We start from the raw sequence: 27,487 nt of genomic DNA on the forward strand, positions 1-27,487 counted from the left end.
TGGATGGCATCACTGACTCGATGGACGTGAGTCTCAGTGAACTCCGGGAGTTGATGATGGACAGGGAGGCCTGGCCTGCTGCGATTCATGGCGTCGCAAAGAGTCGGACACGACTGCGTGACTGATCTGATGTGATCTGATAGTTTACTTAATGATTATGCTTACTCTTTGCCTCCCTACACTAAAATGTCAGCTTTTGGAGGATAGGAGGGGGAGTGCTGTTTGTTTGTTTTCATTATTTCTTAGGCTTGGCATATATTGGGCATTTAAGAAATATGGATTGAATGCATTTAGTGAATGTATCAGACTCTGGAGTACAATAAAGAATAAGATAAAGTCCAAGTTCTTAAGAAGCTTAAATTCAAGGGCTTAGGAAGAGGATGACAGCAATCAACAATGTTTTTATCCAGACTGGAAGTGGAAAGAGAGACTTCTTAGAAGTAGGTGAAAGTTTTAATCACTCCGTTGTGTCTGATTTTTTGTGAACAAATGGACTGTTGCCCACCAGGCTCCTGTCCATGGGATTCTCCAGGCAAGAATACTGGACTGGGTAGCCATTCCCTTCTCCAAGGGATCTTCCTGACCCAGGGATCCATCCTGGGTTTCCTGCATGGCAGGCAGATGCTTTACCATCTGTGTCACCAGGGAAGCCCTCTTAGAAGTAAATACATTGGCAAGTCACTTAAACACTCCAGATTTCAATTTCTTATCTGAAAACTAGAAATAATTAATTTACCCTCTAAGGATGATACTTAAATAAGACTAGGGGTGCAACATACCTGTCAGAGGAACTAGCACCTCAGAGACATGCAAAATGTGTTCAGCTCCATTGCTACCCTCCCTAAGGACTTTATATTTTCATCTAGTCCTATTTCTGCAATTTTATATCTCTCAGTCTTTATGTTAAATATTAAAGGCATTAAGTGGTATAATTTTACTGGCTACTCTATGTCCAAGTAAGCAATTACATTTTGTAGAATCTGTTGAATTACCACGGGTTGTTTCATTGTCCTAATCATCTGATTACTGAAAAATAACCAGAATTAATGCAAAATGGTCAAGTAGGTAGCAATTTGTCTGCCTCAAAAGATGTTATTAAAAGGATGTTAGCAGGGCTGTCTCACTATTCTAAAACTCTCCACTGCAGTGGGCTCTAAAAAGCCCCTTCTGTGGCACTCTTAGTGGAGACCAGTGGTCATCTAACTTTTGAAATTATTATTAGCTTTGTACTCGGATAATATAAAAATCCAGGAGGTCCAGCTGAGGTGTGGTAACTGCTGATACTAGAACTATTTAACTTGGATGTTTTTTTCCCTCCTCTGTCCTACATATTTCCTGATAAAAGATTATAGCTAAGCGATCAGTGCCTCTTGATGCAGTAGAGGTTTACATAACCACCCCCCCTCCACACAAACATTTAGCAAAGAGAACACATACATGCTGTATCTACCATCTACTGTAACTATGTAATTATTTATAGTTAGATAAATATATAAGTATGTAATGATGCTTACATCAAGTAAGTTATTTTGTGTAAGCTTATGTATATATAAATGTAAATTTAAGTGCTCTCTATATATTACTTATATACTATATATTGGCTGCTTATGATAAAAGCATTTATGTATATCTTTAGTCATTCTATGAATATGTGCTTAGAAATTTTCATGACAAAAGGCTTAAAAATGCATTAAATTAATTTCACTTCCATTTGCAAAAGAGTTCTCGAGTGCTTTTATGAATGTCCAATGAATTGGGAAAGCGAGAAAGAATAAGAACTATCTATCTCAAGGAGGTTAATCAACTAGGACACCACAGACTAAAATTCACACCAGGTAAGATTAAAAACCTTAAGAAATATGCATGCCTATGAAGAATAAGAAGTGAAAATACAGACAAAACTTAGTGAGGCATATTCTCAACATACTGTTACAATTTAATTAGGGAAAAAATCCACTTATACATTTTCGTATATATGTTTAAATGTCATATGGACTAAAGCATCACATTAAGACTCTCAAATTTAGTTTTTAGAAGTTCTTGAATTAAGTGTAGCACTGTAATGCTAGAATCAAATATAGGACCCTTTAAAAATTGAAGAAAGAAAGAAAAATAGAACCCTGAGCCCTCCTTGAGCTAAAACAGATGGTATCCACTCAAAGGGCAGGGAAAATTTAAGCTTTCTCTTCGTGTTTGACATGTGACAAAAACGCTGAATGAAATCCTACAAAATAATTATCACTCAAGACCTCCTTTTACTTCTAGATGTATAGATTACTTTGTTAATACTTCATTTTTTGATCAGTGAGTCTGGTTTCCAGGGATTTTCCTTCCTTCACAATAGCCAAACTTATATTAAGGGTCAGAGTCTTTTGCAAAAAGTATTAATGTAGAAAATAAAATCCATTAAGGTGAGGAAACTAACAAAACAGAATCTTATGCTTGGGGACAAGAATAATTTATTTGTGTATGTGGGACAATGAGTTATTTGGTCTTTCTTCGCAAATGAGATAAATGTCATAGCCCATCATATCCCACTACCATGAATTATATATAACAACATTTGGTGAAATATGAAATTCTAAAAATACACTGAAAGGCTGGAGTCATCTTAATGGTTTATTATGATAGGTGCTCCTGGGTTTGAAATATCTTCTTTCAGAGAAGACAAATGGGGGCGACATTATTTTAGAAAGTCCACATCTTTTAAAAAGATGGATTAAAAGCTCTTTGAGACAGCTGTGCTGTTTTATTAGAAGAACAACATTTTCTTCCTAAATAGTCCTTGAGGGCAATTGCATGGAATAATCAGGGGACATTTTGGGCTCCATTCAAAATTGAAGCTCAAAGAAATGCTGCAGAGAAGACGGCAGGATAATCACTTTTGCTGGGAATGTAAGCATGTGAATATGGACAAGGAAGGAAATCAGACTTAAATCAGAGTAACAAAGCTATGTTTTCAATTTCAAAGAAGTATTCCAGCAGCTTCACTGTGGTTAACACCTGGCTTTGTAGTCAGAGGAAACTAAATTTGAGCACTTTCTCTGTTTCATAGTTACCTGGGAACTTGGTCAAGGTCAATCTCTTGTCACCTCTATATTTTTCTCTGTGAAATGGGGACATATTTTTGTATCTCTCTGTGGTTTTGAGGGTTAAATGAGATAGTGCAAATACTGGGCTTATCATCTTACCTTGCAGAGGTGAACAAACCTGCTCTTTTGGAAACTGTCTAGCTTAGTAGGTAATAGACAGCAGCCCACCAGGCTCCTCTGTCCCTGGGATTCTCCAGGCAACAGTACTGGAGTGGGTTGCCATTTCCTTCTCCAATGCAGGAAAGTGAAAAGTGAAAGTGAAGTCGCTCAGTCGTGTCCAACTCTTAGCGACCCCATGGACTGCAGCCCGCCAGGCTCCTTCATCCATGGGATTCTCCAGGCAAGAGTACTGGAGTGGGGTGCCATTGCCTTCTCCAAGTAGGTAAACCCATGGCTCTGATATTAGATCCTCAAGATGTGCTCTTACTTCCTGTGTAACTATGCAAGCTTGAGTCAGTCTCTCTGAACTCCAATTGATGCATCTAAAAAATAAGATGATATAAGTATCCACTGCTAATGTCATGAAGGTTATCTACAAAATGTAAAATGCTTGCTACGGCACCTGATATAATTATAACAAGAGTCAACAGGAACAGGTATAAATACAACCTTAAATAACAATACAATTAATATTCACATAATACAAAACTCACAACTTCTCAACTATTTCTCTTCTATTTTTAAGGGTCTTTTGGTTTAGTTCCTTATCTATTTTCACATCTCTGAAGTGCCTCAGGGGAAAAATCCTAAACATATAAGAGATACATAAGGGTGCTGTGGAACGTGGGGACGGCACCTGTCATCATGTCACTTATAGTCACTTTTCCCTGCTCAAATGTGCACACCTGGGGAAGGCTGAAAACTCAGTCTCCCACATTATTCTCCTTTCACAGTTGGGTAGGGAACATCTGGCCAATTAATTTCCATGTGGTTGAGGAGGCTGGATCACCAATTACAACCTTCGAGGGTTCTTATTTTCATTACCTTCCCATCGTTAGCACAGGCTAGACTAGGGGAGCTGCCTGCTCTGAGAGCTTGCACTGTTTACATTCTAGTGAAGGAAACACAGGGAGGACCACAAATCATTCAAGGCAGAACTGTAACTGGATATGCTGTTCTCTTCAGATTTTTCTGTTACAAATACACACAGCACCTATACATAAGCCAAGTTATGAAGCTAAATACTCTGTTAAAGATAGTAATGCATTTCCATCTGGACTAACTATGAGGTCATGCAAAAGTCTTCCAAACATTCTCACTCATTTTATTTTCTAATGAAGAAAAGGAAATAGAGACTTCAGGATATGTATGAGGAATGCCCCAAATTTATCGTGAAGAGGGTGGGTTCTTTCTTAAATAATGAACTGTATCTTCCCATTACAAATAAACAATCATTTTCTACTGTAATAATACTCAATAACAATTTCAGTTTGGGCCCATCACTGAAGCAGATATTTGGGGGTAGGAGATGTTTATGTAGCTGGCTTTTCCTCTAGGACTCTGCGTTCTAAGTAACTACTGTTTGTCCAATAAATACAAGTCTCTGACAGTTCTGTGGTGAACTCAGCAGGGTCCAGGCTATTATTTAAGGCTCTTTTAAAGAATAAATATCAAATAATCTGAAAAGGCATCTTAAAGGGTAACACTGCAGCCATATTTTTATGGCTGCTAGCTGCAGGGAATCAAAGGAGAATTTTCTCCCTCTGGAAGGCAGACTTCCACTCAGGCTAATGGACACTATGCACTTTAACAATGTCTGACGTGGCACAGAGTTTCAACATGCCTGCTCAGCACCTATAATCACCCTGAGACAGGCAGGGAGTTCTGGTGCTGGAATATCAGAAGAAAATTTGGTAATCGCAATGTTGTGACCATGGATATCTACATATGCATGTACAGGTGATATGTGCATGTGTGTTTATATACATAAAGCTTTAGAGTAGGTCAAAACTGTATCAGCATCTAGAATTTTGTAATTGATGAACACTTTGTCCCTCAACAGAGATGATATTGGTTGAATGGAAGTATCTCGCATCCCCTATCAATGGGGGGAGAAGGGGACAGATTTTAATCAAATTTCACCAATCAGATACCAATCATACCCTCTACTAGTTTCTTACCTAGATTTCTGAACTTCTCTAGCTCCTATCCTTCTCTTCAGCCATTCATTTGATTTTGTGATATAGCCAATATGATTTTAATTTATCCTTTTGTTTTTCTACCTTTGTTACTCAGTATTAGTTGCTGTTGCATGCAACCAGTGGTTTATGATTCATGAAGTATATACCCCTACCCCCGATGCCTCCTGCAACTTGCCATTCTGCAAAACTGAACACAGGATATGTGTTCTCTCCTGCCTCCATAAAGAGCAAAACTACCCAGGATTTCACTTTTAAAACATTCTCACATTTGCTTATATTAATATTCTTTTAAGACCAATGAAAGTGATTTGCCTATATGTTTTATTTTTCACTTTCCTGCCAACTAAAAAAACTTTTTAAAAAAATATTAACCTCATTGATTTTGAAACATTAATCTCTTCTCAGCTCTCGGACAGAACCTTGCTGTATGCAAACAGGTTTGTTTCTATATCTGGTCATCAGTAGCAATATTTCTCCAAGGTTTAAATCATCCAGATAGCATGTTAAATTATAGTGCCTCTCTTTCTTCTCTGACAGATTCCACCCTTTTGAGTCTCTGCCTTCTTTCTTAGCTACAGTAAATGGATCTTTTAAAGCATCCAGGTGCAAATGAATTAATGGTCTTCTATTGTGAGAATGATGGAAGCCCTCCCCCTCCTCCTCCACATTGAGGTCCCTTCCCCTTCTGAGAAACCCACATATCAATTAAACTCACCTGCTAATTAAAAGCTTGTTTGGAAAAATCCTTGCTAGTTAGATGCAAAAGAAAAGTGTAAAGGTGTCTAAAAATAGAGGCTTTGAATGTCAATTACTTCCTTCCTCTTCAGTTCCTGGTTCCTCAGGTTGAATTAAACACTGGTGAAGAACTAGGAGAGGGAAAAAAGAAAGAAAAAAGAGTGAATTTTTTTTTCAAAATATTCCCCAGGAGTATATAATTTGTTTAGTAACTTTAGTTCTTTGTCAGCAATATCAAAATGTACAGTTTTTATTCATGAGACAAAAACACTCTCACTCCTTCTCATACAACCACACAAGATGTCTTGTACAAAGAAGTAGAAACCTCAGTTCTCACACATTGACTGTCAACAGTCAAGCCAGAGCTTTTATGAGCCAGCATATCAGAGGAACAAAAGTGAGTGTGGAAATGATTCTTGGTTCAATCCCTTAATGACTCCTGCCCTTTGATCTTCAACCACCACTCTTTCCAATCTGCTTTTCCTGAGAAATGGGTCCTAAGAGCAGATTTATACCAACAGTAGATTGTCTTCTTTCTTTTCTACCCCAGACGTTAAAAAGCTGTATTGCTCTGAAGTAACGTAAGTATCGTACTATACAAAATAAAGAAAATTCTAAATATAGAACTTGGGAGACTAGGAAAGCCATAGGTATGAACAAAGACCTCAATTTCATGTACCAAACAATGAGGGCAAATTATCATCTGCCTTAGAAAATGATGGCTAATTATTTATCCATTTATACATTCACTAGATTTTTTTGTTATAGTAGGTCCATTCTTCAATAGTCATTGAGTCAGGATGTGGCATCAGAATTGTAATTACAATCAAGTCCCAGCCCTTGGAGAGTTTATAGTCTAGAAAAGAAACTTAGAGTAATAGAAATTACAATAGCATGTGACAAAGTTGGTAATCAGACAAACATAAACTGCTAATCCAGATATGGAAGGTTAAACAAAGTCATTTAGAAATGGTTACAGTTAAGCTAAGACTAAAAGGTTGAAATTAAGTCCATGAGAGGGAGGAGAAGAGAGAAAAAGACATTCCAATCTTGTTGAATGGGTACCATGCAAGAGAACATGACACTTTGGGGGAATTGTCCATGGTTCTTTGGACCTGGAACATAAAGAGAGAAGGGAAAATCCAAAGGAAGACCAAAATGACATGGTATTTTAAACTGCCTTTTCAATAATCATAAATTAGTGCACTTTTAAAATAATAGGACATGTAAATGGAAAACAGGAAAGAACAAAGAATCTCTATTTCATGACTTCCTTTATGATATGCAAAGGCAAAACTGGGCATGTTTAGGTGGCTATGAAAAACACTGTTTACCAAAAATTGGAGACTTTAACTGATTTCACATTCCATCATTTAAATAGATATATGCTATAGAGATTTAAGTTCACAGGATTAAGGTAGACTGCATGTCACAGATTGAGGATAGGACAGTGACTAATATAGCAAAGACCTGTAAAAACATAAACCCTTCTCAGGAAAAAATGATTTTCCAGTATGTTTATGTTCAAAAATAGAATATGGTTTTGAAAAAAAAAGAGAAGACATTCATAGAACGAAACACTGTGTATCAATGAGATGAAAGCTAATCTTTAATTCAGTTCAGCTAAGAATTATTGAGCACCTACTACATGTCAAGCATTTTAATGGGTTCAAGGGCAATCAAAATTGATAAATTTAATACAGTTGGGTCCCGAAGCTGAAAGACCAATAGAAAAATCTGCTTATTAAAAAGAACCCTCAGCAAGCACTCAATGTCATAATATGTTCCCTCTATTCTATTACCTAGAATATAAGGCAAGAAACTTGTTTTAATTGAAACATAGTTACAAAATTGTGTTCATTTCTGCTGCATTAAAGAGATTCACTTATATATACATATATATTTACATTCTTTTTAATATCTATCCCATTATGGCTTATCACAGGGTATGGAATATAGTTTCCTATGTTATACAGTAGGACCTCATTCTTTGTGCATCCTACATATAACAGTTCACATTTGCTAACCTTAAACTCCAGCTCCATCCCTCCCCTGTCTCCCTTCCTCCTTAGCAACCACAAGTCTGTTCTCTATGTCTGTGAGTCTGAAGACACTTTTCTTTTTCACAGCTGTATCCCCAGTGCCTAAATAGTGCATGGCACACTGATTAAGTTAAATATGTAAAGTGTGTCTTGCTTAGTGGCCTCTAGATCTAAAGGCTTAAACTCCAGTTTCAATGTAACACAAAGGCTCAAGACCTTCAATCTTTTCCCATATCTTCTTGTTGTTTGAGGCAAAAAAAAAAAAAAAAAAAAGGTCTTCCTAGCTGTGAAATTCAAAGTTCTTAAAGTAAGTCCTATAGCCAGCCCCAAATTAATCCTCCAAGTTGCAAATCACCCTCCAGTGGTTTCTTACTGCACTGAAAATAAAACTGCAACATTTACCAAGGCCTATTGTCCCCCAGCGATACCTTCTCCTTCATCCCAACATTCCTCTGACATTTTCTACACTCTAGGCACACGGACTTTCCATTCCTCAGGCACATCACACGTTCTCATTTTGTGGCCTTTGCCCTCTTCTCTCCGCCTGGAATCTTCCCCGAGAACTTTGCATGCTTCACTCTTATCATAAAGGTCTCAGATTGAATGTCACATCTTCAATGAAGCCTTCTCAGACCATTCTTTTAAAATGGCCACATTCACCCATCAGTATTATTCCATCATAGCATCCTGCTTTATATTCTTCATAGCAATTCTTATTATCTGACATTTTCCTTTTGCCTGTGTCTCTTCCCACCCTCTACAACTAGACTGTTAGCTCCATAAAGAAAAGGAAATGATATTCTTTATCATGAAAGCAGTGTCTTGTACACAGCAAGTACTTTATAAATACTTGTTTATTGCATAAATGAATAAATTATCCAATCATAAGCAGACCTTCATTAAAGTTGAGAGAAACTATGGACATTGCTATCTGTAATAGAAAATTCAGGGTGATAGCCATAATAATACAACTAATCCATTTTTTTAGTGGTATAGAACTAAATTATAAGTCTAAAGTTGAGATTAATGGACTTGGAGGGCATTATGCTAAGTGAAATAAGTCAGACAGCAAAAGACAAATTACTGTATGATATAGTATATGTAGAATCTAAAAAAACACAACAAACTAGTAAATGAAATAAGATGAAGACTCACAGATATAGAGAACAAACCACTGGTTATCAACAGGGAGAGGGGAAGGTGGAGGGGTGGTATAGGTATAGGAAAAGAAGGGTTATTATGGGATTATATGAAATCATGTATGTGAAAATTTAAAAATGAAGTAACTTATTGTAAAAAGTATAAAATTAACCCTCAAATTCAAATATTTCATTGACTTTTAAAATTTAGGTATTTGAGGAATCAACCTACCTGACTTCAGGCTCTACTACAAAGCCACAGTTATCAAGACAGTATGGTACTGGCACAAAGACAGAAATATAGATCAGTGGAACAAAATAGAAAGCCCAGAGATAAATCCAAGCACATATGGACACCTTATCTTTGACAAAGGAGGCAAGAATATACAATGGATTAAAGACAATCTCTTTAACAAGTGGTGCTGGGAACTCTGGTCAACCACTTGTAAAAGAATGAAACTAGAACACTTTCTAACACCATACACAAAAATAAACTCAAAATGGATTAAAGATCTAAACGTAAGACCAGAAACTATAAAACTCCTAGAGGAGAACATAGGCAAAACACTCTCTGACATACATCACAGCAGGACCCTCCAAGACCCACCTCCCAGAATATTGGAAATAAAAGCAAAAATAAACAAATGGGACCTAATTAACCTTAAAAGCTTCTGCACATCAAAGGAAACTATTAGCAAGGTGAAAAGACAGCCTTCAGAATGGGAGAAGATAATAGCAAATGAAGCAACTGACAAACAACTAATCTCGAGAATATACAAGCAACTCCTACAGCTCAACTCCAGAAAAATAAATGACCCAATCCAAAAATGGGCCAAAGAACTAAATAGACCTTTCTCCAAAGAAGACATACAGATGGCTAACGAACACATGAAAAGATGCTCAACATCACTCATTATCAGAGAAATGCAAATCAAAACCACTATGAGGTACCATTTCACACCAGTCAGAATAGCTGCGATCCAAAAGTCTACAAGTAATAAATGCTGGAGAGGGTGTGGAGAAAAGGGAACCCTCTTACACTGTTGGTGGGAATGCAAACTAGTACAGCCACTATGGAGAACAGTGTGGAGATTCCTTAAAAAACTGGAAATAGAACTGATAAGATCCAGCAATCCCACTGCTGGGCATACACACTGAGGAAACCAGAAGGGAAAGAGACACATGTACCCCAATGTTCATCGCAGCACTGTTTATAATAGCCAGGACATGGAAGCAACCTAGATGTCCATCAGCAGATGAATGGATAAGAAAGCAGTGGTACATATACGCAATGGAGTATTACTCGGCCTTTAAAAAGAATACATTTGAATCAGTTCTAATGAGGTGGATGAAACTGGAGCCTATTATACAAAGTGAAGTAAGCCAGAAAGAAAAACACCAATACAGTATACTAACGCATAAATATGGAATTTAGAAAGATGGTAACAATAACCCTGTGTACGAGACAGCAAAAGAGACACTGATGTATAGAACAGTCTTATGGACTCTGTGAGAGAGGGAGAGGGTGGGAAGATTTGGGAGAATGGCATTGAAACATGTAAAATATCATGTATGAAACGAGTTGCCAGTCCAGGTTCGATGCACAATACTGGATGCTTGGGGCTGGTGCACTGGGACGACCCAGAGGGATGGTATGGGGAGGGAGGAGGGTTCAGGATGGGGAACACATGTATACCTGTGGCGGATTCATTTTGATATTTGGCAAAACTAATACAATTATGTAAAATTTAAAAATAAAATTTAAAAAATAAAATAAAATAAAATTTAGGTATTTGAAAACAGCATTTTTTGTTGTAATTTTCCTTTGTTGATATTTTATTTAATTTCTAAAGGAACCACTTGCCTGCTCCATGTATCAGCTTTTATATTTGCCCATATTTCTTGGTGATTCCCCAGTGCTTCTTTTGTGCAATAGTAAAATAGGCTTCATTTTGGTTTTTGTTTTATATGCAGAGTCTGTAATTCAAAAATTTCTGGAGTATTTGCACAGTGCCCTCTCATTTCTCAAGTCTCCCTGAGAAGTTTCCTAACATGTTTTGTGCCTCTATCAGGAATTTAAGTAATTGTTGCTGATGTCATCATTCTCTTTATTTAGCAAATCTTAGGTTCATCTCTGTTGCATTCCTCTGTGTTCACTTACATTTGGAGGAGAATGACTACCCTACACCCTCAGAGAGCAATCAGAGAGGCAGGTTTAGATATAAAACTTGATACAATTTTGTTTTCGTCTTATCTCCTATCCTTTTCATTCATCTGGTATAGTCCTAAAATGCCCAAATCAGGATGTGTGTGAAGTTAACAACAGAATGCAAAACTTCTTTTATCCTTCACGAGGTTAATCCTTTATTCTCCTTGAAAAACAGAATTCACCTTTTTTTCCTCCTAGAGAGTAAGAAAAATTCTGTTTTTGCAGAAATCTGTAATGTTTTCTTATACTTGAAGTCTATATATGGAAAACCAACCAGATCAGGATTTTTTTTTCCTTTTTGTTATTTGTACGTTATGCAATATTCGAAAAACCACAATTAGCTGGAGTTCCATAGAACTGAATTACGTACTAACTAGCCTGGTTAATTAGAGTGCTATTTAATTTTTGTAACTCAGCCTGAGCCTGAATAGTGCAAAATCCATTACCTGTATCTTACAGTCATCCATTTGCCACAAGTCTCAGACCTTTTTAATAATGAGCCTCTCTGACTGGTAATCACCTTTGGGCCTCCTGTTCCTTCTCTTTACAAATTAAAAAGGAGCCTGTAAAAACATCCTGGGGCAGAGTGCATAGGCAATATAGTGAGGTTGCAAGAATAGAAAACTACCAGCATTTCTGAATACTGATGACTGAAAAATGTAGTGACGCAATCTCCAACCATCTTTCACTATTTGTGTATTTGGTGTGGGGAGGGTGGTAGGGGGTGGGATGAAGAAGAGGCACATTGAACTTGGAGAGTAACAGGAGATGAAATGGAGAAGTAGATTGAGTCAGGTCTTGTATGGTATGTATTTATGAGAGAGGGGAGGCTGTTATATTTAGATTGCAGTTTTAAAAGATCATAAGTATATAGTGAATTAGAGATATGGATATTAAAGTGATACCAAGAGTGAGCTGGCTTGCTATAATCCAAGCAAGAAAGAATAGTGAACTGGATACAAGATGACAGTATTAAAACATTCACTGATTTAAATATTATTTATTACACAGCTACCATGTTAGGTCTAGTTTAGATGTTGGGGGAAGTTTTGAACACAAGTGATAATATTCTGTCTCTAATAAAGCTTACTTTTCAATTGGAGGAAACTGAGAAGTAAAAATGAATAAATAAATGATAGATAAAGCTGGTTACTGTAGGATGATGTAACTCAGGGAGAGGTGGAGGAGACTTCAGACTGGGAGATTAGGAAAAATGTGCACTATGAACAGAGGACACCAAACCAAAGCACTGGCCCACAGGAGAAGCACTGACAAAGTATGGTAAGCAGGAACAAAGTTGATAAATTCAAGGCAAAGCATGAAAGTTGGCATGATGAATGGAGAATTAAAGTTGATAAAAGAGAAATAGGACTTGTGCAGTTGGGTAAGAGTTTGGATGTTAAGTGAAGACTTCTACAAAAGGAAATAACATGGTTGAAATTAGGTTTTTAAGAGACCACTCTGGCTCCTATGTAGGTTGTGGATTGTAGAAGTCAAAGAAATGAAACTAGACCATTTCATAAATTTTTTACTCAGGCGCAAATGAAAAAGATGAAAGCAACAGGGATGGAGAACAGAGGCAAAGTTTGGGAGATTTTGGAGGTAACATTGACAGCCTTACTGATGAAATGATCATGGAGGTTGGAAGAAGTGAAGTGAAGTGAAGTCGCTCAGTTGTGTCTGACTCTTTGCAACCCCATGGACTGTAGCCTACCAGGCTTCTAACTCCGTGGGATTTTCCAGGCAAGAGTACTGGAGTGGGTTGCCATTTCCTTCTCCAGTGGATCTTCCCGACCCAGGGATCGAACCCAGGTCTCCCACGTTGTAGGCAGACACTTTACCCTCTGAGCCACCAGGGAAGCCCGCGGAGGTTGGAAGAAAGAAACAAATCAAGAAAAAAGCCTATATCTTGAAATCTGGGAATCAGATAGATGTACTGAGATGGCACATTTGTGAGATGACACAACTTAGGGAAGAGCAGGATTCGAGAGGGAAATATGGCTAAGTTGTCAATGTTGGCATGCAGATGATAAATATATCAGGTTCAAAGTTAGGGTCAGGAGTCTATAGAGTTGGGGCTAAGTTCACAAAGGAGATACAAATACAACACTCATTAGGAAATAGGTGGTGTTTTATTGCATAAAAGTAGATGCATGTGTAGATAGAAAATGCTGAGGTTTGGAGTGTTCTGTGGGCAAGTAGAGCAGAGGACATCTGGAAGAGTAGGGAACGGAACCCAACGGGTTGGAGGAAAACCAGAGTGTGTCATGAGAGTCAAGAGCAGGAAGAAGTTCAAGAAGCACAGAGGGGTCCACTGTGAGAAATTCTGCTGAGTTCAAATAACAAAAGGGGGAGAAAAGGGGATGAATCCCAAGATGTATGTAAGAGGGGTATTTCATGACAAGACTAGTGATGGATTGGATGTAGTCCATAGATCAAGGGTGTTTCCTAGCCTTTCATCATCCATCTCCCTTTTACTTCTCTGCCTCCCTTTTACATCAACCAGCCTCCCTTTCACTTCTCTGCCTCCCTCCCACTTTTGGTTCATCATCTCACAAAAACAGTCAACAAAAAGGTACACATTTTTAATTTCCTATTCTTTCAGGATTGCTAATTTTTCTCTTATACTGCCTCCTTTACACAATATTGCAGATAAAATGCAGGTTAGGGTCATCTTTCAAAAATCTCCAGCAGCCTTCCTTTGCCTGGAATTAACTTAAAAATTCTATCTTGCAAATTCAACTTTAATGCATCTGATCCACCCAATGGTCTCTGATTGAACCTGCAGAATTATTTCTTCTGCTGCTGTTTCCATAGTATTTTGTTTGTAGCAATATACAGAACTTTAAAAATTTAGCCATGGGGTATTTATATTTCAGGTTCTCCTATTACACTGAAATATCTTGATAAGAATCACTAACAATTTGAACTGAAGCAACAACCACAGTAGCGGGAGCACAGGGCTGAAAGTCAGCACTGATATTTAAGAGTTTGGTATGCGTCAAGCGTAATACTTAGCACTTTAAATAGGTCACTTTATGTAATATTTCTTGAATCTTTGGGACAAGTACCAGTATTATTGTAACTTTACAGATGAAGAACATGAGAAAAAGAAAGACAAGTCACATGTCTGAGGTCAAATGACTATATTGTATGGAACACATGCAGACAGAGCAAGATTTGAAGTTTCTCTCTTCCTCAAGTTTATGAGGTCTTCCCAGTGGTAAAGCATAAAAACAACTACTGGACTCATTTCAGAAAGACAAGAGTAAGTAACAACTTCATTATTATAATTTCTGGTTAAGAGCTTCTTTGGCTTTCAAATCAATCAAAAGTTACAGCTCTAGTCTGCTTTCTAGAGAGTATGTATGTTGTGGGACAGGGTCTTCAATCTGCCATGGTCCACATGCACCTGTAATTGAAATCTGGTTAAGAGGATACATTAATTTAATTAAGATCTGCTTAAGAGGATAGTTAATTTAATTACCATGATCCAACCTACATGCCGGCCCAGGACATGGTGAATGAGACTGAAGTTGGCAGCCTGAAAAAGGGGAACAAAATAAAGCCAACCACAAGATCACTGGGCCACAGGGACAGAGAACTTGGCGAGCACTTGCCTTAAGGACCCCTTAACACAGCACAATGTGAAAAGCTGCTGAGTTTGGCCAACTTCCTGTTGCTCAATGAAAGAAGATTTCAGTTCTAATTGTGGGTAAGCTATTTTTGTCATATTTTCCTATAGGTTCACTGCTCCTAATCCTGCACTTATTAATTTGGGAAACATTTTGGAAAATACTTGAGATTAAGACTGATCGGTGCTATTTTAAACCATACTCTAAAGAGAGAAGCTGAAATAAGCAAGTCAGTGCATCCTTTGGTAAGTTGACAGGCGGTGAATTGTAGCAAAGGAAATTAAGCTTCAGGCCAAAATTAAGTCCTGCAAAGAATAGCTTTATGATCATTTCTATGGCTGTAAAATCTGGTACTGTTAGCACAAGGACATTTCGTTTCTAGAGAAATTTTGTTTGAATGCCTCTGAATTAGGACACCATTCAGTAAAGAGTGGTAATAGCTCAACTGTTTTTATAAAAACATTCACACTTCTCTTTTCCTGTCCTTGGACTGGGTCTTCATCCCCTCATACCTAGGTTACAGATAGTCTTTGCATGACCCTCTTTAGCAGTCATTCCTAGGTCTACCCTATTCTGCAATATGTGACCAGTTGACCCTTTCTAAAACTTCACTTGGACCATGTAACTCACTATCCACCTGCTGCTTCAGTTCAATTCAGTTCAGTTGCTCAGTCATGTCCAACTCTTTGCGACCCCATGAATCGCAGCACGCCAAGCCTCCCTGTCCATCACCAACTCCTGGAGTCCACCCAAACCCATGTCCATTGAGTCTGTGATGCCATCCAACCATCTCATCCTCTGTCGTCCCCTTCTCCTCCTGCACTCAATCTTTCCCAGCATCAGGGTCTTTTCAAATGAGTCAGCTCTTCACATCAGGTAGCCAAAGTATTGGAGTTTCAGCTTCAACATCAGTCCTTCCAATGAACACCCAGTACTGATCTCCTTTAGGATGGACTGCTTGGATCTCCTTGCAGTCCAAGGGACTCTAAAGAGTCTTCTCCAAAACCACAGTTGAAAAGCATCAATTCTTTGGTGCTCAGCTTTCTTCACAGTCCAACTCTCACATCCATACATGAGCACTGGAAAAACCATAACCTTGACTAGACAGACCTTTGTTGGCAAAGTAATATCTTTGCTTTTTAATATGCCGTCTAGGTTGGTCATAACTTTCCTTCCAAGGAGCTTTTAATTTCATTGCTGCAATCACCATCTGCAGTGATTCTGGAGCCCAGAAAAATAAAGTCAGCCCCTGTTTCCACTGTTTCTCCATCTATTTGCCATTAAGTGATGGGACCAGATGCCATGATCTTAGTTTTCTGAATGTTGAGCTTTAAGCCAACTTTTTCACTCTCTTTGACTTTCACCCATTGCTTAAGAATCTACAATGCCTCCCTGCTCTCCACAGAGAAAATTCCATATAATTCAACTTGCCATTCAACTGGCCCCACCCTATGTGCTCAATCTGAAAGTAAATCCTCTCAGTCCCACTGATCCAAATTCCTCCTTATTACATAAACATACATACTTGACTTTTTATCTTACCTCTTCTTTCTCAAGCCATATTTTTGGTTTTCAATATCTAGCACAAAAATCACTTCCTTAATGAACCTCTTCCAAATAACTCCCTACCTCTTTATTTAGTGATTTATTAATTCAACATCTGTTTTCAATGCAGCACAGAATGCAAGTTTCTAACAACCTTAACTAATTGCCTTACAATTGCACTCAATTTCTTTCATGTACATGCATTGTCTTCTCAATTTAATAAATTCCTCGAGGGAGCACATGGATTTTTGTTGTTGTTATGTGCCTCCCTATACTCTAACATTATGTCAGGTAAGCAGAAGGAATTTAATAAATACAGGAAGGAAGTAAAAAAAAAAAATTACATGGCAGAGTGGAAAGCGCACCTCAGATTGAGAAGTTGCAATGCAGGTTCTGTTTTTGACATGTAGTGTTGAGTAAATTGCATAACTCCTCTTAGACTACGCTGACAAATCTGTAAGCTAAGAGTAATAACAGTATCTTCCTACTTATTGCAAAAGCACAATGCGAAGAAGTAAGGAAATGATGTATGTAAACATGTTTTCTTTTCAAAAAGAAGACATTTCAATGTTTGATTATATTTCCACATGCAGTGTGGAAAGCAATTTTCCTCCATCCTGGAGATGTTTTTGAAATTGATTTTTACTTGGTTGAGACAGTAAACAAGAATGAACAATTGACGTAAAACAATATGAAAAGTGATTCACAATATGACCAAATGACTTATACACAAGTGTCCAAAGTAGTTTTTTTTAAAATAATAGTTCAAAACTGAAAATAAGCCAAACATGTATCAAAAGGTAAATAAAAATAAGTAAATTATGGCATATTCATCCAATGAAGTACTGAAAGTGAAACTGTCAGTCACTCAGTCATGTCAGACTCTTTGTGACCCCATGGACTCCTCTGTCCATGCAATTCTCACCAGGCAAGAACTCACTAGGCTCCTCTGTCCATGCAATTCTCCAGGCAAGAATACTGGAATGGATAGCCATTCCCTTCTTCAGCAGGATTTTCCTGAACCAGGGATTGAACCCAGGTCTCCCTCACTGCAGTTGGACTAATTTACCATCTGAGCCCCCAGGGAAGCCCAAAGAAGTACTGTCTGAGTGATCGCTCAGTTGTGTCCAAATCTCTGCGACCCCATGGACTGTAGCCCACCTCTGTCCATATAATTTTCCAAGCAAGAATACTGGAGTGGGTTGCCACTTTTTTCTCCAAGGGATCTTCCCAACCCAGGGATCAAACCCAAGTCTCTTGCATCTCCTGCACTGGCAGGCTGTTCTTTATCAGCTAAGCCACCAGGAAAGCCCAATGAAGTACTACTTAGGAATAAAAAAGGAAGGAGTTGAAAGGAATGGATCTCAAAAGTATCATGCCAAGCAAAAGAAGCCAGACCTAAAAACGTACACACTGTATGTTTGCATTTAGAAAAATACTCTAGAAAAGACAAATCTATATTATGATACAAGCAGAACAGTGGTTGCCTTATGCAAAGGTGGGAGTGGGGATTGACTGGGATGGAGCACAAGGACATTTCTAGAAAGAAGGAAATGTTTCATATCTTGATTGTCATGGTGATACCAAAGATGTGCTTGTGTATATTTATATATATGTGTGTGTGTGTGTGTGTATGCTTGTCAAATATTAATAGTTTATATATTTTAATAAATCAACATTTTAATTCATATCTTTTAATAAATTAACAATTTATTGCATATAAATTTTAAATTAATTATTTTTTTAAAAAGGCATTTGAAATTGACATGTGACTTCATTGTAACTCCTGGAAAGAAATAAAGATTGATAGGAGAATTACATATGACCTAGAGCTTCCCTGGTGGCTCAGACTGTAAAGCATCTGCCTGCAATGTGGGAGACCTGGGTTCAATCCCTGGGTCGGGAAGATCCCCTGGAGAAGGCAATGGCACCCCACTCCAGTACTCTTGCCTGGAAAATCCCATGGACCGAGGAGCCTGGTAGGTTACAGTCCATGGGGCCGTAAAGAGTCAGACACGACTGAGCAACTTCACTTCACTTTATTACACAAATGGGAGAAAAAATGAATTACTTTCTCTTTCAAGGAACACTGAGGATTTTAGCCAGTAGGTCACTAATTTGGCAGAGAAGAAAGCAAAGTGAGATGGAATTTGTTCATGGGCCTTTGAGATCTAATACATCTGCCAAAATAAGATGCATTACTTTCTTCTTATTGATGAATTAATTGCCCCCCACCCCGCCCCACCTTTCTTTCAGGATAAAGAGACAACTATTACCTCATTGAAAGCAGGAATGTTATGTTAAATGAGATTTACAACAGTCCACAAAGTGTCCAACCCCCACACTGTAGAATTTACAATTTTACAAAAAAATCAGCAAAAGCTGATAACTGTACAGCTTCTGTACTCTCCAATTATCTCCTTTCAGAGCCAGAACACACAAACACTTTTTTGCATTTAATTAAGTATTGCAATTCCAGATTATCTTTGATTAATGAAGAGCAATACAGCGTATAGCTAGAATTATGTGATTATTTCACAATTGATCTTTAATTATTCCATCTGATAATAATTTCACTAATTTTTCATAATGTTCTCATCTAGCTTCTTACAAATGAGCTATAACAATTAATAATTTTCATTAATTTTCCTTGAAAATGATGTGAAGTTTTAGATAGAACTCTTAACCTTCAAAAACTGTTTTTAAAATTTTAATTAAAGGATAAGCTGTACCATCATATGGAAAAACTGCATGATTCCTTCAGATTGAGTAAGTCAAATAAACACTCTAATGCTTCCTTCTCTTTTTCTTGTTTGGAGCTTTCTGTTTGGAACTTGGGGGACTTGTATGAAATCATCTTTTTTTTTTTTCCCTCTCTCTCCCACTTACATTTTTAATACTTGGACTTCAGTATCAGACAGATGTGATTTTATGCCAATTCCACCCTTTCTGTATGGTTTTGGCCAATGTAAACTACTTCAGCAGTGTTAATAAGTTGGAAATTAGAGCTTCCATTGAGAATTAGGTGGTGCTTTAAGATGTGGGATTGGATAAGGATGTCTGGGCCATCTATGTAAGTAAAAGGACCAAGAACCTTCAGGCACTCCATTTCTTTTCAAGCAGGGCACGGGACTGGCAGGGGGGCTGAGAAGGACCCTGCTCTGAGGCTGGAGGAAACCCAAAGGAAATGATGAGAGGCAAAAGAAGGAAGGGTTCCAGAAGAAGCTAACGATATACTAAACACCCTTAACATTCACTATTCAATTTAACACTTACAACAGCCCTCTGAAGTGCATATACTGACATCCACATTTGAAAAAAGAAAAGAAAGTATACCAGGGTCATCAAGCTAATGAAAGCAGAATGAAGACTTCAACCTAAAACTTTCTGCTTTAGAACCCATAGTATATGTTTATTACTTATTTACTGGTTATAAACACTTTAGTTCCTTCCTGGCTGTCATCTTTTACTATATATTAATAGCTTGACATGGCCTAGCCAGGGAACAGTAAGGTGACCTGGACACCATTTGACTACAGAATTGAATCTTCTAGAAACTGGATTTGTGGAGAGTGTTTGGACTGCTGGAGATCACGAAGGGACACAGAAGGACTAATGACTATTGATGAACTTACACCTTTGTGCTGAGAATTTCATGCTAATTATATTTAGAGGGCATGACTTCAAAGTTGTTAGAAAATATATTGCCTTTAATTAGTGTTTAGAAACTCACATATTGCTTCCAAAATATTTAAAATAAAAATATCTGTCATTTATTAAGGATGTCCACTATGCCAGGCACTATACTAAATATTCAACGCACATTCCTCAACATTGTGAGGCAGGCATTATTATTATTCCCATTTTTCTATATGAACAAACTGAGATTTAGAGAGTTTAAGCAATTTGCTGAAGGTTCCAGGACTTCAAAATGTCAAAACCAGAGCAGAAACTCTGAAACTTACTCCAGATTTAATTATGTACAGTATATCTAGAATGGGTTATTTACTTGAGGAGCAAAAAATTGGCTTATGGGCATCAAAAGTTGTTGTAGGTAACTGAATTTTCCCAGGTAGATAATAAAACACTTAAGAGAACTAAATTTTGCATTGTTAATTGCTGAGGAGTAGAAAAGTGAAAAAAGCAAAAGTGTTCGTCACCTAGTCATGTCTGATTCTTTTCAACCCTGTGGACTGTAGCCCACCAGGCTCCTCTGTCTATGGAATTCTCCCAGCAAGAATACTGGAGTGGGTAGCCATTCCCCTCTCCAGGGGAATCTTCCCCACTCAGGGATCAAACCCAGGTCTCCCACATTTCAGGTAGATTCTTTACCATCTAACCCACCAGGGAGTAGAATTCTTTCTAAAAGTGTTGCAGGCCTTTCTGCCTTCTTTAGTACTGAATACTAGATAAGGCTTTACATTCCCTTGATAGCATAAAGCATCCATTTCAATCATCAGTCATGCTACAATTTCACAAGTGGAAGACCCAGTGTCTTGCAGACTTAAGTGAATAAGACCCTTATAATAAAAATTTATATTCTTGAAAAAAATACTTGAATGTCAGCAGACTTTATTTAGGACATTTGCATTTCTCTTAAAGAATGGAGACAATTGTATTCACACGTCAGACACATGGAAAGACAATACAGCCAACTTTGTACAAAACATATTAGGGAATAAAAGCTCAAAATATTGATTTCCCAAGCAATTGTCTTCTCCCCTAGAAAATAATCTTTTTGCATGGTATTCTCTTTCTTTGTCTTATCAACCAAAGTCAGAGCATAGTGAATGATTCCTGCATGAGTAAAACGAGGAGTTATTAAGTCTCCATCTATATGTCATTCTAGCTTACTCACAGTGAATCCACTGGGAGGGGGGATGGAATACCAAAAATTGAGCAACATCAAAAGAGCTTTAAGGAAGGAATGGAATATCAAAAATTGAGCAACATCAAAAGAGCATTAAGGAAGGGATAACTCCAAACCTGCATATTGTTTATAACCAGAAGTTGTTAACATGGAACTAGGATGTACAGTAATAAATTATTTAAAAGGACTCAGATATTCAAAGAGATTTTAGGGTATAAGAAAAAAATAATTATTTAACCTTTAAAGTCACAATAGGCTTCAACATTTTCACAATATAGTACCTTAATGTTCTAAATAAGATTCAGATTCAATGGTTACATCAAATGTATAGCAATAGTAATACCTATGAAGGATTAAGGGCTTCCCTCATGTTTCAGATGGTAAAGAATCTGCCTGCAATGCAGGAGACCTGAGTTCTATCCCAGGGTTGGGAAGATCCCCTGGAGGAGGTCATGGCAACCCACTCTGGTACACTTGTCTAGAGAATCCCCATGGACAGAGGAGCCTTGTGGGCTACAGTCCATGGGGTAGCAAAGATTTGGACATGACCGAGCAACTAAGCACATAGGAATTCTCTGGTGGTCCAGGGGTCAAGACTCCACGTTTCCACCGCAGGGGGCATGGGTTCAGTCCCTGGTCAGAGAAGTTCCATATGTAATGACGTGCAACCAAAATAAATAAATAAAAGCAACTAAGTGAATGAGGATACAATGCTCACTTATATATATACTTAGTCATTTATACATATGTGTGGCCTCCTTTCCTCTCCCCACCTCTTTCTTCCTTGCCATCTCTCTTCCCACTTCTTGTTCCTCTTTATTTCTTCCTTCTTTGTCTCTCTCATCTATTGAATGTCAACTATATACCAGGTACTCTGCCTAGGTTTGTCCAGAGAGAAAACTAAAATCTGTTTTCTTAGAAGGGTACTCTCTGATTTTCCTTCAAGTTTGAACTACACATTATGGATGCATACAGATTTTGTGTTTGATAACTTGTATGCCCTACCATAACACAGCTTAGCTTTCTATTGCAGCAGAGTGAATGATTTCATGTCATCCCTGAGTAAGCCTCACCCCTCATCTGTTTTGATTAACACAGAGTGGGATTAGGTAAAAAAAGATTCATACTCTCAGAGGCTAAGGCAAAAAGCAGGACCTGACTGTCCCTTTCTTAAATGCCCCAGGGCCTACTGTCTCTGTAGCTCTGTCCAGTGATGGATGTATCTCTAATGTGGCACCTCAGTGCTCTGTGGGGTGTGAAGATGGAAGCTGTTGGTCAAAAAGCTGTCCTCTCTTTCACTGAAACTTAGCATTCTTCTCTACTCTTCAGATGGGCAAACTCCTTTGCCTCTCTGGCTACTTCCGTTATCTGTAGCCTCTTTTTTCCATTTTTCTTTTGACTTCTTTCTTTTTTATTGCTTTGCCCATGACTCCACTTCATGGATGAGCAATTTGATTTTCAGAGAAGTAAAAGGGTGCTCCCATGCTTTCCTTTTAGTCTAAGCAACAGCATTTTACTTCTAGTTCAGTTCAGTTGCTCTGTTGTGTCCGACTCTTTGCGACCTCATGAACCACAGCACGCCAGGCCTCTCTGTCCATCACCAACTCCCGGAGACCACCCAAACCCATGTCCATTGAGTCGGTGATGCCATCCAACCATCTCATCCTCTGTCGTCCCCTTTTCCTCCTGCCCTCAATCTTTCCCAGCATCAGGGTCTTTTCAAATGAGTCAGCTCTTCACATGAGGTGGCCAAAGAACTGGAGTTTCAGCTTCAACATCTGTCCTTCCAATGAACACCCAGCACTGATCTCCTTTAGGATGGACTGGTTGGATCTCCTTGCAGTCCAAGGAACTCTCAAGAGACTTCTCCAACACCACAGTTCAAAAGCATCAATTCTTCAGTGCTCAGCTTTCTTTATAGTCCAACTCTCACATCCATACATGACCACTGGAAAAACCATAGCCTTGACTAGACGGACCTTTGTTGGCAAAGTAATGTCTCTGCTTTTCTTTTTTTTTTTAATTAAATTCATTTATTTTAATTAGAGGCGAATTACTTTACAATGTTGTATTGGTTTTGCCATACATCAACATGAATCTGCCACAGGTGAACACATGTTCCCAGTCCTGAACCCTCCTCCCACCTCCCTCCCCATACCATCCCTCTGGGTCATTCCAGTGCACCAGCCCCAAGCTTCCTGTATCCTGCATCATGCTATCTAGGTTGGTCATAACTTTCCTTCCAAGGAGTAAGCGTCTTTTAATTTCATGACTGCAATCACCATCTGCAGTGATTTTGGAGCCCCTCCCCTCAAAAGTCAGCCACTGTTGCCCCATCTATTTGCCATGAAGTGATGGGACTGGATGCCATGATCTTAGTTTTCTGAATGTTGAGCTTTAAGCCACCTTTTTCACTCTCCTCTAGGAGAGGAAAAGTGAACTTTCACTTTCCTCAAGAGGCTCTTTAGTTCTTCTTCACTTTCTGCCATAAGGGTGGTGTCATCTGCATATAATACGTGGCTCTTTGGCCATCTGACCTTATTAGTTCACCCAACTGGAAAGTTGTGATACATGTCCTCAAAGAACTCAAGCTATGGAGTCAGATGAGATCTTGTCTCCATCATTTCCAGCTGAGTGACCTAAGATGAGTTGCTGAACATCTCTGAGACTCAGTTTCTTCATCTGGAAATGGGAAGAACAATAATGGCCTTCAACTCACAGGGTTGCTGTGAAAGCTAAATGAAATAATACACACTAAAGCATTTAGAACAGTTACTGTGCGGTGGTAAGCACTCAGTCTTAACTATTTTAAAAATAGCCTTGTTGAATTCTTCTTAATGCTTGCTTCCCTATTTTTCTATGCAAGGAATCATTTTAGACCAGTATTAGTAGGTTTTGGTTTCCTGATGATTCTTGCTGTTGTTCCCGATGATGCCTGATACCAAATCTTCAGATACTCTCAGTGCATAAGTTTCACAATGATTTATGCTAATGCATCCTATTTTTAATCTATAGATGTCCTCAAAGAACAAGGAGTCTGCAGGTGTGCACATATATACACACACATGCTCATCGCCTATGGAACTTCTAGGAAAGCAGATGTTACCTTGCTGCCTTAAGTTAGGATGGGCATATACATCTGTAAAGATGGTAAGCTGGTTGATTCAGTAAGAAAGAGATTCATTTATTAACCTTTATTAACATTTAGCAGCACAGTGAACTTAAATTCATTTTTTTCTTCTTTGCCATAAAAAATTCCATTTGCCATTTATTAATATTAAGGAATTTGATTACCACTTACTCTTGGTACAGATGAATGCTAAAAAAACCCCATACAATCCTTCGTAAGTACTAAAAATGAACTAAGGAGAAAAGACATATCAGGAAAAGAAACAGCATGGGGGTAATTCTGTTAAGAGTGCCTTAAAAGCCTGTATTGTACTATTGCCATGTAAAAAGGGGGAGGCTGCTGCCAAACACATTGCTGAAATGAGAATTGTTTAAAGTACAAAGAAGCATGACAGCTCCATGTGAACACCTTAAAGGCCCAAGGTCACTTACAAGGGAGAACCAGGTGGTAAAACCTTGGAGCGAAAAAAATTACAGCCATATATTGACTCTAGTTATCCTCAGTTAGGAGATGTAGCTTACCATTTTCAAAAACAGAGATTCTTGTTCTGCATGTGGATTGATATAAAATTGCAGAAAACAGAAAGCTAAGAATTTTTTTTTTTTTTTTTGTTAATATGCCTTTTTCTACCCTGATTACCTTTCTGGGGCTTTGTATTAGAATGACCTCTGTATCAGAAACATTAATATTGCCAGAGTCAAAATAAATAAATAGTACAAAATCGGAATGTTCATAGGCTTGTTCCAGCGGGGTCCAATATCAGGGTGTTTCTATCTCTTTTAAAAGCCAGTGTTCTAATCACATCAGTTGTACAGGTAAGGGAAATTAAAGGTTCAGAAAATTAGTGACAAAGAGAATTAAAATTCTTTGGTCATCTACATACTACACAGAGAGCCAAAAAAGGAGTAGTGATTAAGAGCACAGGAACAAATTCCACTGCCAGTAATTATTCCTTTGTTTCCTTGCGAAAGTTAACCTTTTTTTTTGCCTTAGCTTCCCTATATGAACAGGGGGTTATAGTATTACTTAGCATGCAAAGTTGTTAAGAAAATTAGCTGAGTTAAAACACATATAGTATAAACAGCAGAGTTAGCAAAGAGAAAACTCAAACAAAAGCTGAGTTTATTAGGTAATAACCCTTTGCTAAGATTTAACATGTTGTATTATCTAATCTTCACATCAACCCTGAGTAAGGTCATGTTGCCCCATTTTACAGATGGAAAAACAGATTCAGAAATCATAAGTAACCTACCAGAGTACACCCATCAGTGAGCAATTGTGTAGCCATTCAAATCCATTTCTGTATAACCCTAAAAAGCCAATTGCATGATATACTAGACAGTTACCTCCTTGATCCCATGTAAAGCACAGTTAGAATATATTTGTCAACTGAAGAAATGAAAATGAAATATGTAAAAAGTTACAGTGGGGAAAAAAAAGTTACAATGGGAAAAAAAAGTTACAGTGCAACTTTTATCCTCTGCAGACTAAAATAATGCGTTATGTACTTTTGCATTCTATTTTTAAAGTGGTAATAGTGAAATGAACATATCTGAAAGGACTGCTCTCTCCTGGGTACTCATAAATGTCCTTGTCATGAATTGCATGAGTAACTGTCTTAGAGAAGAGGAGGAGAAAAAAAAAAAAAAAAAAAAACCCAAACCCACATGTGTAATAAATTTTTGCCATCTGCCTTTAGGTGAATTTCTTTAGGTAAGATTTTTTGAGCCTCCATTGGACGCTGGTTTCTGTATGCACTGAGAAAACTGCCAGACCACTTGTCACCCATCCAAACTGGAATTGACAATGATGGCTGACGAAGCTTCAGAGACTGTTCCTTTGTATCAGTGCTACTGACGTTGGCTTCCACCATGTTACTTCCTTCTTACCCATCAAAAGCTCCAAAGACAAAAGGCCTACAGGTGAAACAGTATGAGAATTTTACCAAATGAAAGTAAAGACTAGATAGTGCACAAATTTCTCAAATCCAAACTGGAGTCCAAAGGGAGATTTCATCCAGTAGAAACGAGCCACCCATGCAAACCATCTGGAGAAAAGCCACACGACAGACCCAGTGGTGGTTTCACAGTTGCCAATAAAACAAGCTTAGAAGCCTCCCAAGGAGACAAATGCTTCTGAAAAATATCTTCCACTGCTTAGCATATGGGTCTGCAATTGCTGCCCAAACAAAAAGATAACACAGAGTAGGGAAGAGCTATAGCTGAAAAGTGGTTTCCTTCCTTGCTTTTATTAAATAAGGAGATGATTTCCTTTTCATTTCTTTTGCTTTTTCAGAGCTCCCAGAAAGAGGCTCAGTCCTTCTGACCAAAGCTGGGGTTTAATGGTATTATCTCCAAGCTCAGGGGAACTGGATTTATTCAGTAAGATGCAGGGCTTGCTTCTTCTATTGTTTTAAATTTCAGCAGCTTGATATCTTCCCCTGCTGAAGGGGATAGGAGAAGACCAAGAGATAAGCTGGCAAATAATTTTTTCATTTAAGTCTCTTCCCATTTTTTCCAATCTACAACTCAATACCAAGGCAGCTTTCCCTCTCCTCTTTGCATGGGTCTGTGGAATTGTCAAACCAGAAGGTTTAGTCTGCAGGGCAGAGCAGCATCACATGGTGCCTGCTGAGCACCCTGTGGCTGATGGGATAGAGGAAATCACAAGCTTGGAAGGGCATGTGGTTGAAACCTCCTTGGCCAGAGGCACTGAGAAGAAGGGATGCTACACTGGCAGAAAGTAATAATGTCATCATAATCACCCTTCTCCCAGATCCCACCCTTTTTCCTCACCCTCTGAATTAAAAATAAAATGCATATACAATATTAAGGGAAAAAGGCAAGAGAGGAAAAGAAAAATTACCTCCCCCTAATCTCCAATGCAACAAAATACAATGTGTCCAGAAGTGCAAAATCTTTGTTTCAATGACCTCATCTAGTATTGCCA

General features: G+C 38.2%; 1 protein-coding gene across 1 annotated transcript in view; it reads right to left on the reverse strand.

Annotated features, from left to right (window-relative positions):
• TENM2 (teneurin transmembrane protein 2) overlaps window positions 1–27,487 on the reverse strand; it is a 1,791,425-nt gene that overhangs the window by 1,489,902 nt on the left and 274,036 nt on the right. The window contains exon 3 of the mRNA XM_044947351.2: window positions 5,949–6,099. The gene's annotated coding sequence lies outside the window, so the exon portion shown is untranslated. The remainder of the gene's footprint in view (window positions 1–5,948; window positions 6,100–27,487) is intronic.

The sequence above is a fragment of the Bubalus bubalis genome, chromosome 9, assembly GCF_019923935.1.
Source record: "Bubalus bubalis isolate 160015118507 breed Murrah chromosome 9, NDDB_SH_1, whole genome shotgun sequence".
Taxonomy (NCBI): domain Eukaryota; kingdom Metazoa; phylum Chordata; class Mammalia; order Artiodactyla; family Bovidae; genus Bubalus; species Bubalus bubalis.